Source organism: Prinia subflava, chromosome 1 (assembly GCF_021018805.1).
Source record: "Prinia subflava isolate CZ2003 ecotype Zambia chromosome 1, Cam_Psub_1.2, whole genome shotgun sequence".
NCBI classification, from domain to species: Eukaryota; Metazoa; Chordata; class Aves; order Passeriformes; family Cisticolidae; genus Prinia; species Prinia subflava.
Window position 1 is genome coordinate 83,495,879 of NC_086247.1, and position 24,709 is coordinate 83,520,587.

At 43.2% G+C, this 24,709-nt stretch overlaps 1 protein-coding gene and 1 long non-coding RNA gene across 2 annotated transcripts in view; one reads left to right on the forward strand and one right to left on the reverse strand.

The window, feature by feature from the left end:
- Nucleotides 1–24,709, reverse strand: part of BCL2 (BCL2 apoptosis regulator) — a 96,445-nt gene that overhangs the window by 49,379 nt on the left and 22,357 nt on the right. The gene's annotated exons all lie outside the window — the stretch shown is intronic.
- LOC134562605 (uncharacterized) lies at nt 14,132–19,520 on the forward strand. Its single transcript, XR_010083213.1, has 2 exons — nt 14,132–14,247; nt 18,445–19,520. It is a non-coding gene; the product is annotated as an uncharacterized LOC134562605 (long non-coding RNA).

A 24,709-nucleotide genomic window follows, 5' to 3' on the forward strand; every position in this document is an offset into this window, starting at 1 on the left:
CTGGGGAAGTGAGGAATCCCTTTTTAAAAGGAACAGGATTACGCAGAAGAAATGTGAAGAACTGTAAAAGGGAAAATATCAATGGAAGAGTAGCAAAAGCCTTCCTGATGAGATAAGTTAGAGTTATAGAAGGAGTAAAAACACTATCACTGGATGCATATAAAATTTTATTAGGCTGTCATAGATGTCTTGCATACTCACTCACAACCTTTTCTGGTTAGAGCTTCCTTTGTAACAGATGGGTAGGCATGAGGGAGCAAAGTGTTTCCCAAACACTTCTCTTACCAAAGAAGTTAAGGCATAAGACAGCAGAAAAACTTTTCACTCTTGAAAGAAACAAGCTGAGCAAAATCCACACTACCACATCACTTTTCAGCAAGCCCTACCAATTTTGCACAGAGCAGAAGAGGTAACTTTACCTCTTTGTTCAGGTAGTAACAGATGGGAAAGCTGGGAGAAGGAAAGCTACCCAGCTGTCTCTGGAAATTTTAGTGGCATCAACAAACTGAGTTTGATTCGCCCCCACATCACCACCTCCAAATAATCCTTCCTTTAGTGTGGCACTGGAGGATCGAAGAAAATCTCACCTCTGTACAACTGCGGCAATTGGAAGGACCTTATTTGGATTCCTCCCCCCAGCTCCACTTTGCGCTGAGAATACATGGCTTCAAGAGCATTCACGAAGGGATTCTTTTCCTCCTCTGGCTTGAACAGTGAATGGCAGAGCTCCGAGTCTGAATAAACAGTGTGGGTGGTGACTGCTCTGTGAGGCCCATGTAAAGGATGCAATCATTTTCTGACTCTGTTCAGCATTAAATCATGTGAAACTAGCTTGATTACCACACATAACATTGACTCTGTTACAGACTATAACGTACCGTGTATCCTTCCCTAACTTTGCACGGGAAAATAATAACAATTAATTCTCCTAGCTTCAAGTGTTTAATTGTGTATAAAGTTCATTGACCTCACTAGTTGCTGTCAGATGATCTTGCTAAGGCCTGTGAAAAACATCCCAGGAATGCAGTGATGTGGGCAGAAACAAAGTGAGTTCATGCCACAAAATGCTTTAAATGGAACAAAATCAGCAACCATCCGGAGAGCCTGCACTGAAAACAGGACTTCGGAATAATCGTTGATTTAACCTCACCTAAGCACAGCTAGTCCTTGAAAAGGGGCTATTATAAATCATAGCCTTTAAAAAAATAAATCCTTTAGGGATCCTGCATGTGACTACATGAAGCAACTTTGTTTACTGGGAAATATCTGCAGCTGACTGGGAGGCAATGTTTTGGAATGACTGGAGAAACTGGGGCACGCAGGAGATAAGCTGGGAAGTGGGGAACCTGCTTTTGTGCCCTGTCCAGCTCCCATTAAGGGCAACTGCAGATAAGTCATTTTGCCTCTGTGCAACTCAATTTCTTCCTCAATAAAAATGGAAATAAGTCTGCTTATCTACATGAAGACATGCTACGCTTTTTTTCTGCATGGGGAAGCCACTGTTAATGGGGATTATTATCATGCATTTGACACATGTGAGCAACCTGCATTGTTTTTGACATCTCTCTGAAATGCAGCTTCTGAGCTATGTTTTAAGAAATCTTTCCCCCAATGACCCCAAAGAAGTGTGTTGTGTTACTTATTTCATACATCGTTTCCAAATGAATAATTCAGCATCAATTCTGCGGGTAGTGCCCATTAAAATGTAAACTGCTACTCTTACCTACTTTTCACAATTGACCTATGCGATTTCAGAGGGATGTCACAGTCCAGTTTTCTAGGGAAACAGTGCAAGAACCACTGATTAGATGGCAGCATTTGTTAAACCTACAAATCTTAGCACAACTTAAAAGCACATCTGCCAAATCTCTGTCTGACTGCAAGGCCTTTGGGATGGAAAGCAAAGGTACCTATGGGCGTGGATGGCATTATTGCCATTCCCACTTTCATCTCAGGGTGATGCAGCCAGATGAGCCCCATACCTCACCAGGGCTGGAAACTGAGTTCTCCCCTCCTTCTCGTGTTTTCTTGGGAGCATCCAGCAGAACCCGACTGTTAAGTCACAAGTTTTTAAAGTGTCACCAGGCAAACATCACTGCAGGGCGCTTCTTCATTGCATTTATGTCACATACTCTCCCTTACTGTTCTCATCATTCCTTCCATCTTCCTCTCCAATGGTTGATGTATACGAGGAGGGGACATATAACTCACAGACAGTAGAAAGAGACTGAAAAGCTGATGATCTAGCACATGCTTTCATTTTATCTAGTAAGTTGCCTAACAGCAGCAGTCTCTTTGCTGGGGAGCACCATTGACCGAATCCTTTCCCATATACTTCTGATATTTTGCATATCTTATGGCGGCTACAGCAGATAAGCTCCTGAACAAATAATTCTGGTGAGACCATTTTGCATTTGGTTATTTGGTTCATTTTGGTGATCATAACAGGCTTGGATTATAACTTCTACCATCTGGAATTTAATCTTCTTCACAGACAGCTAAAACCAGATAATAGCCATATTAAATTGTGGATTATGATTTCTCCTGGTATTAAGTCCTAAAGTCTTGCCCCAGAAGGGTATGGGATTAAGACAACCTCTACTATTAAGTGCACTGGAAAAGATGTAGTTCATAATTTTTCATATCTATTTTATCTGCTCATTATCAATGACAAATAGTGGCCTTAAAAGATAAGAAAATGCTCCAAACGAGTTCTGTAACCCAAACAAAGTGTCTGTGGGAGAAGGGGGTTTAATTAAGTTTTTCCTTCCATTGCCCCATTGCAAGTGTTTGGATGGGAAGGGAGGGGGATGGAGAAGGGAAAAACAGAACATGTGATGCAAATTCATGTTTATGGGAAAAGTATTTGGAGGACAAGATATCTATGAAATCAATGGGTTCCAGGCCTCAGCCAGCATTTCATGCTTTTCCCAGATGGTGACATATTGGAATGTTTTCCCAAACAGCAAGAAGCCAAACTGGGGTTTTTGCAGCTGCATATAGGTAAGAAAACTTTAACCCAGTTCCTCAAAAAGCTACAAAATATCAAACAATTTTAAGGTGCCTGTGAAAGACAACTGTAATACACAGTGACATACCATTCTTCTGGATTGCATTTTTACTAACAGCAGAGCAAACTACCTAAATAGTAATAATAAGAAATAGGCTTCTGAGCAACACCCACACATTTAAAAGTAATGCAAAGACTTGGGTTTAGTTCAATCATTTCCAAAGTTCAAGATAAATAATCTGGTACAAAGGACTTACATTAAGTGCAACTCTATTTTATTACCCAGAATAAAATGAAGAGAAGTCATGGAGTTTGCAGCTTTTCAAAAACAGAGAAGACATTAAACTTTCCCTAGGGGAAATACACACACGTATATATTATACACTGTGCAGTGCTTGGCCATTAAGATTTCCTCTTACCTGAAAATGCCATTCTCTCTTGTTAGGAAATGAAAAATACAACACTAGTAATCCAAGAAAAGCAGGTGAAAACCAAACAAACCTAGGAAACCATCTGCATATCAATTCAGAAATTTTTGCCACATCACCTTTCTTCCGTTTCATTTCACGAAACCTAACACATCCTGCAAGCTGGAGTTTTATCTGAGAAAATCAGGTACTTCAGTCACGTTTGATACTAAATAGCACCTTGAATCCTCTCCCTCTATCTCCTCCCTGCTGTTTAAATCCAAAATGATTTTATCAGCCCAGTAGCTAAAATTTCCTTGTACTAGCCACGCCAGCTTTGCAGATTCTGAATGCTGAGTTTCTGGACTGTATGAAGAAGGTGGTTGTTACGTCTGATAGTTCCTGACAGAATCGACAGCAAAAGCATGCTGAAATTTGAATTAAGATGACAAGTATTATCTATATATACATAAATAAAGACTTTTATTTATATAAGGTTAGTATCCTCAGATAGTATGGAGCTAGAACATTGTTTGGATAGTGGTGCAACAATATAATCCCAGCGTTCCCGTGGGATACAGCATGTGTTTCTATCCCTAGTGATTTATGAGCTACTGGACCTTAAAACTCTTGCTGCTTCTTTCCTTTAGCAACCTTTCACTGGCACAGGTCCAGCTCTGAATACAACCAGTCCACAGCTTTTGACTATTAAAAGTATTTGGTGCCTGTTCGTGTCGAGGTGAGGGTCTGCACAACCCATCCTGCAAGGCTGACTGCTGGACTCACTAATACAACCCCACCACGCTCAGCAGAGACGTCCTGATTTACACCCCTCTGGTATCTTATCCACAGCAATCCATTAAAGAAACACTGAAAAATCTAAGAACAAACAAACAAATCAACCCTGCATTCCCATTAAGATAAAAATGTGAAATGAACATAAAATGAAGGGAGATACTGCTGTCACTTCAAGGAGTGAGGATTAAAGGACTCCAGCCTCATCAGATAAGACTCTGGATTTTCTTGTCTAGCACTCTTGTTTTAATCCATTTTCCAGTTCTATATGAAATGAATTATAGCTAGATCTGCATAGCGTTTAAGGACATAAATCTATCCTACAGTGTATTTGAATTTAAAATACACACAGCCTAATATCTTTCATGCCTGAAAAAAAATGGACGTGAAATCTCAGGGGGAACAGAGTAATTACCTATTTCAGTCAACGTGTGAAGAATAGTCAAATAAATGGGCTAACAGGCCCACCAGCTGGAAAAATTAAACTGAAAGCCTGCTTCTGAATATATGCATTATATCACCCTTAGCCAGAATGGCTTTAATTATTCTTAAATATAGCAGTGGAATGAGAAATAGGAAAATCTTACAGCCCTTTTCTCCCACAATGGAGAAAGAGATGGAAATTGCCGTCATTATAATTTTTGTTGCCATTAGATAAGTGGGTAGTCTTCCAGGTCATGGTAATCCTCCTTGGCTTTTTATATTATCTATTTAGCCCCAGAATCCAAAGATATTTTTAAGTGCTTGTGGATTCGGTCACTCATACGTCATCTGCTGGTTATGGAAATAGAATTGGGCCCATTGTGCAGGCAGGGATAAACACAGCTCTTGTGTTTGTAGGCAGGGATAAACTCAGTGACAAAGCGTGACACTGGCTGAGCCTGTGCTGTCAGGTCTCTGCTCAGACCATGAAGCCACTCAGAGAAGTCAAGAAAAGGAGGGTGGGATGTATTTTACCTAGCTTGAGGTGCCTTAAAACTGCAAGTCTAAACAAAGTGTTCATGTATATTTGCTCCCTGGATGATTCATCTCATTTTGCACCACCTATCCTAGGACCAGATGAATCACCTTTTGAAAGTGTCTCTTGGATGTCTAACTTTCAGATACCTCAAATCCATCCTATGCAGAAAAGCATCATCATCTCTATTAAATACTTAAAAAACTCTATGATACATCTCTCTAAGGCTCTAAGGCAAGTAACAGAGGAGTTTTAACTAGTATTCTTTGACAGAAATTGCAAAAATACCAAATGCTTAATTTTCATAATCTCAACAGTTTCTCCTGACAGAAAACAAACAAAAGAGCCACGATGTTTCAATAGAAAATGCTGCAAGAAGAAACTGCTACTTTGTCAGGCCCACCACACAATTGAAATAAAGTCTCTCAGTTGAGATGGTGAGGAAGACAATGCAAACACATAATCCAACTTTTCAGCCAGCACGCCTTTTTCTGTAGTTCTAGCTTTGTATATGGGTTTTAGGAGGGGCTGAAGTTACATTTGTGTTTTCTTGCCAGTCATGTGCCAGATGGGTTCCTTCTCAAATGTGTGCTGTTTTAAGACCCAACCTTGCCTGAAACAACACAGAGCTCCTGGGTCAAGCCCACTTTGATGTAACATCTGGACACAAATCTCTGCTGTTTCTGTGCCTGTTGCTCACTTTACTTTTAATGTCCCATTCCAAAGAAGATGGTGGAGTTCAGTACAGATCTAGCTGCAGGAATTATTTGCAGAGATGACAGAGAGTTTCCCCTCTCGGGGAGACTCCCCAGTGAATTCCCATGTGACCAAACCCCTTCCAAGCCATCAACTTAAAAATAACATGTTGGGTTTTGGAAAAAATGTAATTCCAAGGGGTTTGTGGAGCCTCTGGTTTTGACTCTTTTAGGCTGCACTGGTGCTGAGCTTTCAGAAGACTTCCACAAACCGAGAAACTTCTCGGCAGCCAGCTCCAGAAGCAGAGGTCTCAAGGACAGGGTCAGGGCGAGGCTCAGCCCTTGTAAGGAAGGTTTGGCAATGCTGCCAATGGATGTGGCAGCCCAAAGGGCCTTCGAAACCCAAGAGGCCTATCTGAGCATACCTACAGACAGATAGAAAGCACCTTTGTTGCCACAGTGACAAGTGCCTCAGGCCAGGCAGGCCAACAGATAGACTGCCTCAAATTCAAACTAGTGAGTTTCTATTTCATGACTGATTTTACTCTTATGGGCAATCCCCAGGGTTAAAAAATTCTCCCTGTTTTATGCCAAACTGCTACCAACAGGTTTTAGGGAGGTTCCGCAAAGCTTGGGGATTTTTATTCAAGTGTTTTAAAGCCTACATGATGAAAAACACAGTGACTAAAACTGAAAGCCTGGGCATTCTGCACCATATGTTACTGCATTGCCACAGAAAACTTCAAGGTTTTAGGGTTGGCAACTGGGAAATGATGACCTCCTGCCTGTGAAGTTGCATGTAATAATGTGCACTTGAACAACTGCACCACTCAGTCTTTGATTTCATAGGCAGGGGGAACAGAGGTGGTTTTCTTTGTTAACTCTGTTTCCCTAAAAAACATATTTTAAAACCTCTGAGCAAAAATGGACTTAGTGGATGTGCAGAGGTCACAGATGGACTTTCCCCCTTTGCCCCAAAGTGCAGTTTCCTTGCTTTAAGCAGTCAGGTCTTCCATTGTTCAGTTGCAAAGCAAAGCTTCTGGATGTGACCTGATGCGACACATACAGTCAGAAAAAGATCAAAGCTCTGGGAACTGCTCCTGTTGAGTTTTATGGACAACTTTATTGATAACAGCATCAGATTACTGCATTGCTGATAATAATAATAATGGAACAACTCCCTCACCAGGTGTATGGGCAGGGCCAGTAGTTATGGGTGAGCCTAAATATAGCTATGCATCTTTCCACCAACTCCTAACCTTATAATAGCTTCTCTATATAAACAGCTGACAAAAATACAGAGGCCCTTCCTCTGCTTAAGTTCTGAAATCTAGAGAAGAGATTATATTACATTTTACCTTACAATGAATTAACCCCTTCTCAGCATGTCCGTTCCAATGCTGGGTTTGTGAACTATGCCATGACAGAAACTGTCAGTAAGTGTAATCTACTGCTAAAGAAGGCATTTCTCTAAAAATGCAGCAAGGAGAGGGTGATAAACCCCAAAACATTGTAACACAAGTGTTACTGGAGTAGGTATGTAAGTAAAAAGTGAATAAAGGGTGATAAAACTGAAGGCACTTTCCCTATTCTGGGTGACAAGATTATTTGGGATTAACTTCTGTATTGGATGGATGACTCTGAGTACACTGTGGGTAGGAAGGAAATAATACACATTCTTGTGGCTACAAACACTAAACCAAAAAACTAAACTGTCTGGCTTTATATTGCTAAAACACAGAGTTGTGGAAACATTGCTAAAGTTTTGTTGGTACAGACCATGGAACTAATCTCGTCTCTTTCTCAGTGTCTTTATCTCATGCTTTATCTTTCCTTTACTTTCTACTTTTCCCCCTTTTCCTTTTCTCTCACCCTTCTCTGCCCACCCAGCATTCATTGTCTTTGTGTCTCAGGTACAGCAAGGTTGGTTAGCAAGGAAATCCTGATGCGATCGTGATGCTTTCCCGTCATTAGTCATTCAGGTTATAAACCCACAATGAATGATACTGCTATTATTAAATAAATTCTGCCCAGATTAGATTTCAATAACCCAATTTTCCCCTTTTCATTCTTTAGGAAAAAAAAGTTTCCCTTTTTCCAGTACAGTCTGTGGTCTGTGGATGACACAAATACATCTACAGATCTTCTCTGAACATCTTTTTTTTTTTTTTTTTTTTTTTTTTTTTTTTTCACTGTTCAGTGGCAACAGGCTAAGAGGCCACCTTGGTGGCACAGGGTGCTCTTGGTATACACCTGTGGGGCAGTCCACCCTCCCTTTGACCCAGTGGCATTGTCCCCTCTGGTGGGACACCAGCCACTGAGGTGGGCAGCTGCTTCCTGAAGGCTCCTGAGATAATGGACTGCACCCCTCTGCCTGCCTGTATCCATAGGGAGAGTGGGAACCACAGCTCTGCTGCCAGCACTGTGTGCCATGCTCAACAGGAGGGCAGTGATGCCCCCACCCCAGGGTGCAGACAGAGATGGGGTCACCACCCCTGAGGTACCTGGCAAAGGATCCAGAACTTATGAGCCGTAGGTGGAGAGGATTTTAAAACTAAATCCAAGGCTTGAAAAAGCAGGCCCTAATATCTCCTCTCCATTTGTCTCCAGTGTAAAGCTGTAACCACACTAAGGCTGGCAAGATAAAAGAAGAGAGACTAACAAGCTGCGTCTACTGCTTTCCCCTTTGGCACCCTCCTACCGATTCCATGCTCATTTCCATCTGTGCAAAGTGCATGTAAAACAACTTCACCCCTTGCCAGCTAGACATTGAACTGTGGGGTTTGAATCATTCTGGGTTCCTGGGCCTCCTTCGGTACATAAAAGCCACGTCCTCGGGAGGCGGCTGCATGGCAGCCTTTGTGTGCTGGGCACAGGGAAACGGAGCCCACTGTGGGCATGTGCCAGCCCCTGCAGGGTGAGAGCTGGCATTTTCTACCCACTGACGTTTCCACTGACTGCACTGAGTAAAATTTCAGTGGTAGAACCAGGCTTTACATAGTAAAAAATTTCCTCAAGTGGGAAAGTCTGCGATCAAAACACACCACAGAAAGACCTGGGTTTCCTAACCTGGTGCATAGAGCAGAGAGAGCAGCACATTTGGAGCATCCTTGAATGCTGAGTCTTAGACCATCCTCAGCTGCAGCACCCAGTGCCCAAGAAAAGGGCGCAAAGGATTGCACAGCATCACCTATGGGTGCTCAAGGGGGATGTGCCCAGCAGGACAGTGTAGAACAAAGCAGTTCTATGCAAAACAGTCTTTGCTGTGTCCTGTTTCCCCTGGACAGATGCATCTCCCTGTCACAGAGTAATGAGGGGCACCAAGCACTCAACACAGAGAACAGAAGCAGAAGAGCATTATGACACATCAGCAATTCCAGGTTACATTTTCCAAAGAATGAGTGACTTGTAGTCTACATGAAAAGGTCTTTCGGCAAAGTTTTTCCAGCTACAGTGAGATACATGTAGCTCCATATTTACAATTAAGACACCAGGGAGATAATCTATGTACATATACTTCCAAAGTAGCTTTGGACAAGAGCTGGAATTTTCCTCTGCAAGTAGTGTAACAACTAAATATTTAAATGGTTAGAAGGCCAAACAATTGCAAACAAGTCAGTAACAACCGCATTTCTCTCAGTTCCTGACATCATCCACTAAAGACAGCTGTAAGACAGGAGCTGAGTAAGCCCCAAGTTATTCCTTTAAATTGAACATCCTCCCCCTCCTACTCCTAATAATAAAAATTATAATAATGATGATGATATTAAACCAACCAAATAACTATATGGAGTAGAAATATGTATAGCTGTCTCAGAAAATCTACAAAAATCCGATGTTTCAGAGAGCTCACCATTTTTTCATGTAGCAATCATTAAACACTTCTTTGATAAATTGCTATGCAAACTGATGCTTGATGGAGTTTGGACTAACTAAATAGTCTTGTGTCCGAGTCAGACTCATAGAAGAGCCTTATATGGGTACCCAGCATCTGAGCGCACGCTGGCAGCCGTGCCTGCTGAGCTGGGGCTGTGCCCTGCGGACAGTCCGCGCCCGCGGCACCTCCCGAGCCCACGCGTGGCGAGTGAGGGCCGGGCAGGCTGCGCAGAGCCGGGTCGCGGTGCGGGGCGGGGCTCCCCAGCCGAGGGGGAGATGGGCGCGGGGGGACCACAGCACACCGAGGAAGGAGCGAGGCGCTACAGATGTCCCGCCGGGACAACGACACAGTGTTCCTGCTCCATGCCCAGCGCGAACGTGGTTTGTGTGCATTCAATGAAATTGTTTTTGTATACAAAGAGTGTTTCAGCTGCTGTGAGGCAGATGGAAGGCGCTTTTGGCCGCGCTGAAATGTCTGGTACTGCCTGCGTTCGGAAACATGCACGGGGCAAGAACAAAATACACTACTGTGCAATGTAAGTTGTCTGGTAAAAAAATTAATTCAGCACAGAGCTATCTGAACTACAGGAAAACAAGGAGGAGTGAACGTCTTACCCTGCTGCTCTGCCCCTTCCTCTCTCTTAGTAGAAACAGAGCTGCTCACACTGCTGATCGTGATCCCGGGCAACTCAAAGAAAGGTGAGGGGGCGGCAAGTGTCAGAGGGCAGCAACAACCCCGAGAAACTTCATTTAGTTGGGTTTAAACTTGGAGTTCGAGAGCAGAGCAGAGTGAGCAGGGAGCGGCTACAAACGGGGGGCCTTAACCTTCGGCAGAGCACCGCTCACCTCCTGCAGCCCTGGCAGCAGCTCCTCTCCCTGGGCTGGGGGAGGCACCTCCAGCCAGCGACTGCAGCTCCCCCTCCCTCTGCTCTCCTCCCCCCCAGGAGCTGCACTGCTTCTGCATGTGCCACATTTCAGGGTGGCACAAAAACAGGTGAGCCAAAAGGCAGTCCTGCTTTCAGAAAGTTTGAGAGACTCTTTATTAGACCAGCTAGTTTATCCTACTAGGGTGATTGCATCACTTAAATATCTGGTTTGCTAAACTCTTTTTAATTGGGAAAGTGTTTTTCTTTTAAAAGTTGCAGGTCTCCATAGATCATTTACCTTCCAATACCCCATGCCTGCTAAAAATCTTTCTCCCAGCCCGGTTTTGTATGGTGCTAATGTCAATCCACATCAAAGTCCACAGGAATTCTACACATGTGAATCCAAGTTTAAGCAAGGAAAAAAAAAAGGGGGGCTCAGATTTTTATTATGTGAATTTTATTGGAACATTCCCTTCATGTCCCTACATACAGAAGAACGTCTGGATTGAGTTACAGCTGCATTTACTCCCACACATCTGCTCCCTTATTGTTATAGTTACCTTTTCTCAGGGGATTTAAGAAATTACTCCCCCCGAAAAAAAGCCCTTCACCTTTAGGTCCAGGATGACAAAGATCAAAAAGCCTTCAGCATTCCTGCACCATGACATGAATTATGCTCTGCAGCAGTTTAAAAATTGCTTTTCTAATTCGAATGCTGCTGCTGGGTTTCCAACAGCGGTGTGCAGCAGGGCCGGTGCCCTGGCTCTCCGTGTAGGTGTGCAGCTTTGCTTTAAAACCCACAGCACGTCTGTGACTGGTGTTTCACTGGGAGGGGCGTGAAGCAAGGTATAGCAATTCTCCCTAGCAACAAACACAGAAACAGAAAAATAAACTTTGGATGCACAACATTCAATTGATTTCACAAGTTGCTGGGCTGGCTGCGTGATGGAAAGCAATCGGAGGACAGCTGAGCCCGCCAAGAGGGGATGCCAGCCAGATTAAAGGTACCCAGCACTTAGAAACATAAGGGCCCAATTGTGTCCAAAAAATTATTTTAATAGAATAATACACTATGAAGCAAGATACTTCCCTGCTTTCCAAAGACTCTATTGTGCAGACCCTCAGGAGTGCTTTGAAGACCAGATTTTATCTTGGTCTCACTGCAAAGTCGAATCCCTTTCCAGCTGAAGGCGGGAGAAAAGTCCTGGTTTATTTCAGTGCTAACGAGGGTGGGCACGAAACGCACATGTAGAGGGACCTCAGTGCAGGAAGGCAGACAAGGATGCCAGGGTCATCAGGAGCGAAGCCCTGCAGCAGCACACCTAGACATACACCCTGGCAATGGGGGCTTGGGCAAAGGGGGAGAAACCACTGCTCCACTGCAGCAATTACAAATGACAAGGCTATTACTGACAGGAACAAAACCGCATAGATTGCTCTCATTAGCTGGTTATGGCGAGCTAGTGTGTATTTAGGGCTGGAACTTGAACTGGTTCAAAGACAGACACTGACTGCATTTTCTATCCAGGAAAACACAAGCTAGGTCCCAGAAGTAATCATCTTCCAGGGAGACAGTTCAGAATTACTTGGTTTTAGGTATGGATGGATATAATTTTGAAGAATGAAACCGGTATATCAAGAAACTTGGGCACGGCAGGGATAAAGGCTATGACCAGGGGAGGCACAGCTTATCTGAACTATCTCCTCATAACCTCACTAGTGAGTAACGTTCCTGGGAGCAGAAGCGACGTGGGCAGATGGGGTGCAGGCTGCCCTTGCCCTGCCCAATGTGATGACTGCCCTGGGAAGATGCTAGTCAGTCTCACCAGCAGAGTGCACATTATCCTCCCAACCATACAGTAGCAGTCCTGAGACCTGTAAGTAAGGAGAAACTGCATATTCCTCAGCTTGTAAATTAATTTAATTCCTGGAATGCACTTATAGAGTAATGCCTGAGGCTTATGAAGGCAAAATGGAGCTAGAGACCATTAGTCTCTGGAGAGACATACCAGCTGTTTCGCATCCTGATGGGGGTAGGGTGGAAAACAGTTATATACAGTCTGCACCATCCACTTAAAATCGGAGTATTTTCCCCTTTACTTTCTCATACTTTTAGAAATCATATATCTGAATAAATATAGGAAATTAGCAATTCACTGAGATGCCTTAAGTCCAAATCCTGCATCTCTGAGGTGCAATGCTAAAATAGAAACAGCAGCCTTCTCCTTCTACAGAGTATTATCAAGGAATAATGATTCTCTGTGATGAAGAAACAGATTAAGAGGGAAATTAAAGTGCAGATTTAATTTCAATAGTAGCGTGCCACAGTCAGCCTGTAAATAAGCCAATCTCACCACCTAAATTAGGCATCAGTAGAGAATTAACGCCGACCTTAGGAAAATTTTACGCCTTAAGAAAAGGAAAGGGTAGATGAGTGCACCCTTTTCAAACATAAACCTATAATCAACCCTCTCAAAACCAGATAGGGGCTGATGGCAGGCAAATTTCATTTTAGAAGTCTGTAAAGAGTTTTCATCTTACTGAAGGGGCAGGGTGGGCCCTAAAGCTGGGATCCTATTGCTCCTAAACTTTGTGGAAGTCTAAATTTATATCCAGACATTATGATTAGCCCATATATCTTTAATAAGCTGTATCAAGAGCCTGCATTCAGATACCTTATGAAGTTGAAACATCTCAGATGCAAAACTCATCTATTAATCCCAAGGCTTGATTTCCATAAAAAATCCCCTTCCAAAAGCTTACAGTACATGCTAGGAGGTTCCGTTTTGGTGTCCTCATTTCTGCCTCCCAATGAGTGGTGGTTGGTACAGTACTGAGTCAGAAGAGGATGTCTCCAGCTCAGCTTGAATCAGCCAGGTAAGGCACAATGCGGCTGATCGCTCAGAGCACATAATTATAGCATCCATGAGCTGCTCAGAGGATGCTGGCACTGACAAAGTAGGAAAGGCTAAAAGCATCATATTAAAATGTCATAAAACATTCATTTTACATGATTAGAGAAACCGGTAATTACCATTTTTCTTTTAGTGCTTGACTTTTTATTCCAGTTGCTCTAATCCAGCTTCTTTCCATGGCAATTATTGCCAGGAAAGCTGAATTTGGCATTCTTTTCATGTCCACTTTAAAACCTGCTCTGTAATCTGTCAGCTGGGCAGGTCTCACATGCAGTATTTGAATGTTAGTGAGGAGGTTTTTGCCTTATAGTCAAACTATGTTTATAGTAAGCCTTAATTGCCAAACACTGATTTGTAGGAATATGTCCATACACTATTAAACAAATCATATAAATATGTTTATTCTCTGTTAGTCTAGATTTATCTTGCCAAGGCTGAAGCTTTGTGTAAAAGGATTGACCCCAGGAGTGCATATGTCAAGCTGAATTAAGGAAGAGAAAAAAAAAATACAGCCGTATCTAAACTTCCTTAGAATAATAGGATGTTGATTAAATTGTTAGAAAGTTAAATAAACAAGCGATTTTTTTGTAATTGTCCCTTGAATGCCTCAGACTTCCACTCGGCTGAGCTGTCTCTGAAGGTGAGGAGGAGAAATGGCCCATTGCTGGAGGGTACATAGATTTCAGGAGGCAGCCGCCCTGCCAAAGCTTTCTGAGTGACATTGGGTAAGTCGCTGAAGCCTGGGGCATTTTGACATCTCATTTCCATCAAACTAATTGAGTTGTTGTAGGAGTAAATAGAGAACAGAGCCCGAGACTTCTGCAGCAGAAGGGCAAGCTAAGGTCTGCTTCAATGGGCAGGACAAGCCAGCACGCTGCTCCAGCCAAGAGTCGTGCTGGGGCCCTGGGCTGGCCTCCTGGAAAGCAGGCACCAGCATCACCCTCCCTGTCAGGAGCACGGACAGAAAGCTGGGTCAGGAAGCTCTGAGAAACAAGCCATCACACGGCTTTGGCTGTGCACTCTTTCGAGAGAAAAAGACAAAAGCCATCAAGTAATCCCCAAACCTTCTGACCAAGAAAGGGTCAGGTGTTATTTAGACTGGGGTAACATGGCCATGTCTGTGTCACAGACACAGAACCACTGCTGTGAGGGGTAGAGAGAGTGCACTTCAGAGGCTTAAGCCATCATCCATCCGTTTTTGGGGTCATAATTGCTTGGTCTGGCTTTAAGAGAGCAATCTACATTGATGTTTTGCAAACTGTTTGGCATCTCTCATTTCCCTGAGGAGGCAATACTAAACGATCAAAGCCCTTAACCATAGCAAGACTTCCTTGGCACTTAGGCTAAATTTTGGCTTTTTCAAGGTCATCTGCCCCTGCTGTGCTCTGTCAGCCCATTACATGAGTTGTGCTAACCAAGGGCCAGTGGCTCCAGGCACCCATGGCTGAACTGCCTCCACACCACTGGAAATCCATTCAGCCACCTTCATGTGGCACCATGCTCCAGCCACTGTCTCCACTCCCCAGCAAGTGTCTTACCTTGGGGACAGCCCCACAATCATCCACAGACATGGATTTTGGCCTGGAATTGACTTAACCTTCATGCTGCTCTTAGTGGCTAACGCTGGTCCAGTGTAGGGTTGTCTGCATCCCCTCACCGTGACCCACAGCCACTTAGGAAAACAACAGGCATCTTTCCTCATACATGTCCTTTTTAGCACTCCCTCACTAACCTGCCTTTGTTCTTTCCTGAACCCCTGCGGAGCTATCAATCTCTCTCTGACAAAAAAGTGTCAATTTTTCCAACTACAGCGAAGTCATACAGAAATGCAATAGCATTTCTTGGCTCATTAATAATTCCAGAGAGGCAGCAACATTTTTCCTCTCTTGTATGATTGACAAGCTGGTTTTTCGTTTCATATTAAATACTATAGGTAGACACTAACCAGCTAAACAAAGATACCCTTAATTCCCTAAAACAATGCTTGAAATAGTTCAAGTTCCAATCACCTTTCTGGTGCAACACGAATTCCTAATAAAATCATTAACTAATAAACGCTCCTCTTTGATATGTTAGTAAGAAGCCTCAATATGTCCATATGTTGCCATAAAGCTCTTTAATACTAGAGAAACTTAGAAAGATGCTTGCATTATTTACTTATTAAAGGATCTCGCCAGTATTTGAGGAAGAAAGACATGGAAATCAATATCAAGGAACATAAACACAAACAAGGAAGATATTAAATTAAGCCACAGTTGAAAAGTTCCTTCTCCAATGAGTACATGGTGTGCAGCCAAAAGCCTATTTTTATACTACAGAAAGTATTTAAGTGAGCACATCTGCAATAGGCTTCTGTGGGAACATACACGGGCGAGACTGGTTCACACAACGCACTCAGGTGGATTCACGTTCAGACAGCAGCAGTGGCTCCTGCCCACCACCCCTGTCACACACCGTTACAGAAAACTGGTGCAGCCCGAGTTGCCAGCATTTTCAAGATCTCTGCACTTATGGCTGTGGCTTTTCCCATTGCCTCTCTGGTTTTGCTGAAAGGGAGCGTGACTTCCTACACGTCAGCTTTCCCTCACGACTTCCCTGCAGCAAGCAGGCAAAGGTATGTCTTTTTGCCAAATCCTGAGTCTGGTGAATGTATCTGAGGAGAATGCCGGCCTTGCTCCCCTCCACCACACCTCTCCTTTTGGGAGCCCCTGGCATTCCCACACCCCACCTGGCATTCTGGATCCATATGAAGGGCCCCCGCGTTACAAAGTGGCTTCCCAGCAGCTGAAATTATTCCAGCAGAGACAACTGCACCGCAATGCCCAGGGGAAACAGCAATTCCTGACAGATACCATCTCCTGCCTTCAGATACAATGTCAGCAGTGCTCTTCACTTATCTCAGTGACTGATAAGAGGAAGTGGCAAGGTAATGTTGGACCTCACAGGAAAAACCTGAAGAGCAAAACTTTCACAGCTGAGCAAAACCAGTCCCTTTTAGTCCCTCTTCTCTTTAGCCTGCAGAAATGGCGAGCTCTGTAAATATTTTCAATAGGCTGCAATTCCTTTTTGTGCAATTATAAATATTTTAACATATGACATCAGTACAATATGTTTTCATTGTGTTTAGATCTCTTTAATTAGGATGGGGCCTGAGTTCTCCTTGCTGCCTTTGGTACTTGGACTTGGCAACCAAATTTGTTTTGTCTTAAGTTACTGTTCTTTCTTTCAGAGCAGAAGGAGCAACATGCGCTTTTTAATTTATTGTTCTTGATAATTGGCTTCATTTTCAGTCAGAACTGATCTGATCATCATGGAAAAAGAAATAAAACACATAAAAAAACCATTAAGGGATATTTATCTCCCAAGTTAGAAGGGTAGTGAAAATATCCAGAAGGATGAGATAAGTGGTATTTCTAATCTAACGGATAAAATCCCCACTTAAACATCTACAGACGATGATACAGCTTTCAAATGCAACTATTTATGTCCTTTTATTTCTGGACTTTGCACTTAATACGGCGGTTAATTTATAGCAAGCAAAAGCAGAATTTACAGGACTGCAATAAACCAGGAGCCCATTCCTGACTTAAAAGAAGTCAGTGACACACCGTCCGTTCCCCCTCCACCACACGGGCCACAGCTGCGCGCTGGGTCCCACCTGGACAATGTCACCAGCTGCAGCACGGGGCCACCCCAGGTACCCACCACCCTTCCTCCTTGGGTGAGGACAAGAAGTGTGCTCCACCCCACCCAGTTGCTCCAAAAAGCCCTCAATGCCCTCCCACTGGCAAGTCCCACCACCTCGAAGCCATATGGGTAAACTTTGGGATTATTCATCCTGGAACCCCTGTGTGCCACTTAGTAATGTGAGAATTGCCAGCAAAGGGGACTTTCCATGGCTTGTTTAATGTTTCCTGGTAATGGCTTAGGTGACAAGCAGGCCCAGAGGCTGGGCACAGGGGACTGTTTCACTGGGGCTTACATGAACGTGGGCAGGAAACTTCTGTTTGGGTATGTCTGACTACCAGAATTAGTCTACAACTTTTGCTTGCTTTATTTGTGGTCATCGAAATTGAGCTGCTGCACCACATTATTAGTCAAGGCTGATACTAAAACAACTGAATCTCTAGAACATGGAAACAAGCTAGTTAGAATGAAAGATTACAAATTAGTAAAGTACATGGAGTAAGAATGCAACTCCACTTGCCAGCTAATACAGCAAGGACAACTGTTTTTTTCCCCCCTAAGCAAGCTGATAAGGAATGCTAAGCAGGGCTCCATTTGCTCTTGAGAGAGAGAGGGTTTTAAAGTAGATTTAAATGTATTAACTAGCATACCAAGATGCTTTATGAGAAATCCTGGCAATAGAATTACTGAGGTTGACAGCACATTCGAAGTGAGAAATTAAATCATAAATGGTGTTCCCTGTCTAATCCCATTCATTTCAATCAGTACAAGAGCAAAACTTGTCATAGAAAGAAAAAGAACTAAACTATCATGATGCTCAGGGACTTTCTGGTTCTTTACTTGATGTCTCCTGGAGGCATCGAGAGGAAGTTTCATCCTGTGATTCAGGCAACTGGACAAAAACTGCAGGTACCTGGGCCTGATTCTCTGCTCCCTGCCTGACTTCAGGCACATCAGCTTATGGTCTGATCCAGAAACAGCAATTGCAAGCATTTAAGCAGGATGTGGGCTCTTCATGTCTCTGTAAGAGCCACACAGAGAACCAGAGAGCCCAGCTAGGCACCACATAGCCTTGGAGCTAGGGAACTTGCTGGGTCACTACAACTTCACTTTTCAGAGCAGCCCAGCCCAAGGAGGTAGGACCTATTAGCTATGGGGCCAAACCAGTAGAGCATCCCTACCCATGGAAAAGACCAGCTTCTCCCACCTAACACAGCTCCTTTCTTCTCTCTAAGCACAGAACAGTGGCTGTCTCCAGGCCAGCAGTTAACATTTACCCAGGGAGTGGTTTTCTCTGCCTCCAGTCCGATGGAATTCAAGGTTTCCACTACCATGGAAAGAAGCCTAAGCATCTGAACCAGGGTGGGGAAAAGAGCTCAAGTTCGGAAAAAAGGTGATAGCATGTTACAACCACAGATGAACACCAAGAGCTGAACTCAATACTCTGCACAAAGTGCCTGGGAAACCAAAGCTTACAGCATGTTCTCCTGGAGAAAGAGCAGTGCTGTGAATGTGACAAAAATACACGCTCTGGGTCTCTTTGAATTCAAAGAAAGTATTTCACTATATGGCATTAAATGCAAAAATATGACATGTGAAAGTACTGAGGTAGTAACATGAAAGAGAAGGATATTTATGTTTTAAAATCTCCAACTGTTACACAAATTACATTACTTTTTTTCTTTAGGGATACAAAATTTGCATACAGAAGAGGGAAAATGTTGGGGGGATAAAAATAAGGTGGAGTAACACAATCCTCAGTTCAGATCTTCCTCGAAGTATTGAAAGAAACCAGAAGGAAAGCAGAGGCAAAGCTTCCAACACTACTGTAAGTTACTCAGTAAAAGTCTTCAGGAGCACATGTCTTTGAAGTACCACGGGGAAGGCTCAATCCTATTACAGCCCTCCTGAGGAAGTGTTAATCTTCTAGACAAAGAAACCAAGGCTCACTTTTTATGAACTGACATGTACTTCTGATTGCTTCTGGCTTGGTTTATTTGTTTCTTTAAGGCTCATCAAACCTGATTTTTTTCCTGAACCACTAAACCTGCAGTTCAACTCAAAGGCAAAGGGAAGCTGCTGTGAAAGATCAGGCCACTTTCTTTTGGGAAGGGAATAGATTTGGGAATTTATGGGCCCGTATTCTCCTGTAATTGATGAAATGCCAGCATTGTGGAAATCAATAAAACAGCCTATCGCCAAAAATGGCACTAGCATTGGGATTGTATTCTTGATTTAGAAATTGCTGGCTATGTCAAAAAAAAAAAAAAAAAAAAAAAAAAAAAAAAAAAAAAAAAAGCAGAAGACAAAATGAATGTTTTGCGGGTTCATAAAAAAGGCAGAGTGCTAGGAGATAAGCTATATTGATAAAATGTAACCCTTTTATGTTGGAATTTAAAAGGATTCAAGGTTTATATTTCTGGTGCTTTAGACTGCATTTGTAGTAAATAAACCAAAGTTAGTATAACATCGTGGCACTGTCTGTTGGTGAAAATTTATAAATCTGCCTGCTTATTAGGATTACTGTTATTACTTTAGGGGGAGGGCAATCAAATCCAAACTCTGGGCTTTTTTTTATCTTCCCGAGACAAATGAACAGCTTTTGGTTGGGATTTTTTTTTCTTTTTTGTATGAAAACCAATTACTGGTCTTGACTGAAGCTGAATTCAATTCTTTTTTTGATGTTCTGCAGTGCACTTCTGTGCAGCTTTTGCAAGCTATGACTAGGGTAGAGAATTTGCAGTCCCTCTAACAAAACAGAAAAAATATTTGTAAGCTCATTACTAGCAGAATAACAGCACGAATACAACTCATACAGTTTGTTCTTGCAGCAATGATGAACAAAATTCACAGTATGAGCAAGGGGAAAATCACAGTGAACAGTTTCTGACAATCAGTTAGGGGTTTTTTTAGTTTAGGTGTGGATTCATTGCATCAGATATTTTCTAGCATCTCTACCTTCTTGCAGGAAGGTTGACAAATCCAAAAGGTGAGCTGCCCAAGAGGCCAGCATGCATCTAACAGACACCCGTATCCCTGTTCAGGAGGCCTTCAAAATGGGTTTAAAGAACTGAAAGGAATTTTGCATTTCTTTCTCCTTTGCAAGGATCAGTGATGCCACCTTCACCCTTGCTCTCAGTGACCAGGGGATTGGCTGCCTGTGGTTTGCCCGCTGTTCCCCCAGAGCCCAGCCTTGTTCCCAGGCTGTGCACCACCCTGCCTCCCAACCAGCAAGAAATGCTGCACACAGCCAAACCACGGAGGAGAAGGGTTTGTGACTTCAGCATGGACTCTACCTGGCATCCAACACCAGGATCAAGACTTAAAACCCAGCAACTGCATTTGCTGTGGCACTACTGATGCTCTGCATGCACGCTGCAAGCTGCTCCAGAGTAAGCAGGGAAAAAATGCACCATGGAATTTAATTATTACGTTAATTTGATTTTGTTAAAGAGCAAAAGAGAATAAAAAAGACGTACAAGAGCAGCTTCAGACATAAACAAGGAGTGTATCCCATTTTGGACCAGCTCACGTGCTGTGTATGGCTCAACATGTAGTATTCTTCTTTTTGTTTGTTGTTCAGTTTAGGTTTTATCCAATTATATATCTATTGTGTGACAGGCCTGGCATGAGAGATCCCATTTACAGGAAATATTTCTGAGATCACAGGCCCTGCAGGCTAAATGCAAACACTGGAGCAGATGGTAACTGATCCAGTAGAGCTGTACCTAGGGGTGCTGGAAGGGGGAAAAGACTTGGAAAGTAAAGCCGCTAACAAAATAACCTCGCATTATTAAAAACTACAACCAAATCAGCCCAGTGAGCAGCTAGGGACCTCATTAAGGATGCCTCCGACCACTGCTGCTGCCCTGCTCATGGCAAGGGGCCGGGGGTGGGAGGGAGGACAGGCAAAAGCGGGTGTTTGCTGATGGAATAACTTGCTACCTGCCCAAGAGCAGAGCAAAGAGGGTGCACCGCCCTCGATCGAGTAATCACCACTGAGCTGCAGTGAAAGTTGTAGAGGAGAAACAGGAGAGCTAGAAGTGAACCCACTCTTTAGCACAGTCATTCCCAGGCTCTCCCTCTGGCATGGCTGGAGGATGCGAGACAAATTCCCCATGAGACAAATTCCCTCCCCTTCCTAACAATACGGTGTCTGTGTCCGGCCAGCCCACTGGTGTTCCTTCTCAAGCAGGTGCCCTCTAGACTGCAGCGCCTCCTGGGTTCACAAAGCTGTGCTGAGGGTGGGTCAGCAGGAGGAAGAGCTGACCAGGCTAACAGGCAACTTCATTGCACAGGTGAGCTCAGGTGACGCAAACACATCCTGTGGAACACTGCAGATGAAGGAAGGAAGCTTGCATCAATATGGTCCCTTTCTTGCAGCAAAAAACACCCTTTTGATGATAAATCTGCATTTACACTAGGGTTGTAAAAGTGCTGTGACAAGAAATCACAGCCCTAATAAACTGTACCGTAGCAGGAAAACAATTCAAACACTGACCTGCAAGAGCAGGTAACTCTGTCTCCCCATATATTTAAGTAGCACCTATCACAGTGCATTTCCAACTTTGATGATACTATGACAGTCTCTTAGTATACTGACAGTAACTTGGTTTTGAACACATGAGGGGAAACTCAGAGAGAGACTGGATGATAAAAGTGAGATTCCAGACCAGTAAATGTGAACAGCTGACCAAAGCCCTTGAGAAACACTGACTCATTCACAATCAGTATTTCAGAGATTGGTAAAATTACATCACTTCATAAGGCAGAGTGCAAAATATCAACTTAAGCACTTCACCTACTTCATTTTCTGGAGAGGGACGAATTATACCCACTTAAAACACATTAATTGTACTGTTTCATCTTCACTAAGTAAGGTTTCATTATGCTATCAGTGATCCCTCACCTATGTGGTTTTTGTCACTTCTGCTCTTGTCCCTTTGCTGTCTGTCTGCTCCTCACTCATTTGAGGACTTATCCTTCCATCCTTCAGCCTTCTGCACTTTTTCACAGAGCAAACAAGCAGGTGGTCCTTGTGGACGATGCTCCCCAAGCCATGGGGAGTCCCCAAGACTCCCTCTCACAGTGGCCAGCTGCTTTTTTGTTCCAAGCAGGGCACAGCATCCAGCTGAGACTTCCCCAGCGTGGAGTCGCTATATAAAGGTTTCTTCACACGTCTTGCATCTCACTCCCCTCATGTGACTTTTTCACCCTTTGGAATGCAAAAATAAGCCTTGATTTACATGAGCAGTCCAATTTTACCAGGATCCTCTAACACAAACCTCCCTGCTGCTGCTGAGTCCTGTTTAAATCAAGAGGCCTTCACATGGGTGAAGATGTCTTAAAGAAAGATCGGGATGTAACTCTGTCACAATTATTATGATTTGGTAACATTTAGCAGCTGTGGTTTTTTGCTGCAGACATCAGTTTTATAGCTGAAACTGTTCCTTTAACTTTTTGCAAGAGTGTTTCACTATTTTTTTTGTCATTGTTGTTTCCTGGACTCCTAAATATAGCCAAGTGGAATAACTAGCACCTCTGTAAACTGTTGGTTAAATGCCACACTGAGTTTCATTTTGCTCTCTAAAAGGCCATTTAAAACACATCAGACTTGTAGAGCTCAAAATTTAGGAAATTATTTACATTCTGGGAATAACTTCTAACCTTTTCCACAGGCTTTTCTGCCTTTAATACACGTTAATGCTATTCCTACCAAATAAAAACGTGGCCTGAAAAATACCAGGTATCAAAATAAATGGCACTTCAAAGTTTAAGAAATGCAATTGAGAGATGAAAAACTGTAAAGGTTGCTCTGCTGCCATGAGGTGTTTTGTCACCAGGATGTTAAACAGCAAGTAGTCTGCTTTAGGCTTCACGGGACATTTCGGGCAAACTCACTGGTGGCAAATGAAGTCACTGCTGCTCTTAACCCTATGGAGCTGAGTTCATTTCTGTCATTATTTAGCATAAGGATGCACTACTTCAAAACTAAAACCACCATGGAACAGAGTGCCACATTCCTGCCTGAAGGGGAAGTGAGAGGTCCATCCGTCTTGTGTTTACATGCCACAGGGTGTAAGAGCCTTGTGTTTACATGCCACAGGGTGTAAGATGGTGAATGACACTGCCGTTGGAGACAAGGCCAGGAGTTATGGAATCACAGGTTGGAAAAGACCCCCAAGATTACCCAGCCTAATTACCATGAATCCCTCACTCCATCCCGAAACACAACCACACACACACACACCCCAGAAAGCTGAGGTATTGGGATCAGTTCTGGTAAACAGAGTAAGTCCTCAGTGATCCAGATGCCTGTGCTACATCCCTTTACTGCAAAGTAACTTGAAATAATGGAAGCTCTGAAGTCCCTCTGAGAATAAGACTGCCTGACCCACAGAGAGTAGAACTTGCTTATTTACTCAACTTTCTGTCAACATTTAAAAAGAATTATCATTCCCATTTTGCAGCGACTAAGCTGTTTGCCTAAGGTCACAGAGTGAATTAACATTAAACTAGATTACACAGTATCGTAGTTCCCATTCCTGTGGTCAACCAGCTATCATCTGATTAGGTCACCTCAGCACATTTAACTTAAAAAGAATGTTGAATCTAACACTTTGCCGAAGAAGTGCCTGGGTCTTCAATAAAAAGTCATGTGAAAGTGAGAGAGGCAACAATAAACAAGAAAGCTTCCTACGTCTCAGTAACTTGCAAGTCTAAAGAGACAAAGAGTAATTCAGAGGACTGAAATACTGTCACTTGCTGCAGAAGAAGTCACACAAAAACTCTTGGCTTTTGGGGCAGAACTGCCTGTAAGGCCTGATCATTGCTGCAGCTCAGGGCCAGGGGAAGCAGCTCTGGGGAGGCTTGAGCTTTGGGGAGGTTCAGCAGTTATTCTCCCATAGCCCCAGTCCTCCATGCAGAGGCACTGCAGCCTGCCCAGAGGCAAGGTTTTATGAAAATTAGGTAGAATGAATACCACTTAAAACGACTTCTTGTATTTTTCAGCTTTTAAACAAGCAAATGGGCTGCAGGACCTGTCCAGACATCCACATGAAGAGAGCCTCTCAGGAACACCAAACATCATGTGCTGGAAGGGAGACTGGAAAGGCTTTAAATTATCAACTGCATTCCTCTTCCAGATGCTAATGAAACCCATAACACCAAAACAATTAAGATGTTTTCCAATTTTCTATTTGCTGAAAGAGCTGGAGCTTCTCAAAAGAAGATAAACACGTTTTGCAAGCCCCAGCTATTCCTTCTGTTACCACTGCCAAAGCAGCAAATAGCTGCCCACCCAAACAAAATTGCAGCACCTCACAATTGAGCACTTGTACCTCTGCACTTTTAATATTCTCAAACCATCCTGATCTCTGAATTTGTACTTTGAAGCATTAGGAAACATACAATGATTTTGCTGAAAATATCTATTCAACATCATTTGCTGACAATTCCAAACATCAACTAGCCTTCTGTGCCTGCATGGTTATTCAAACA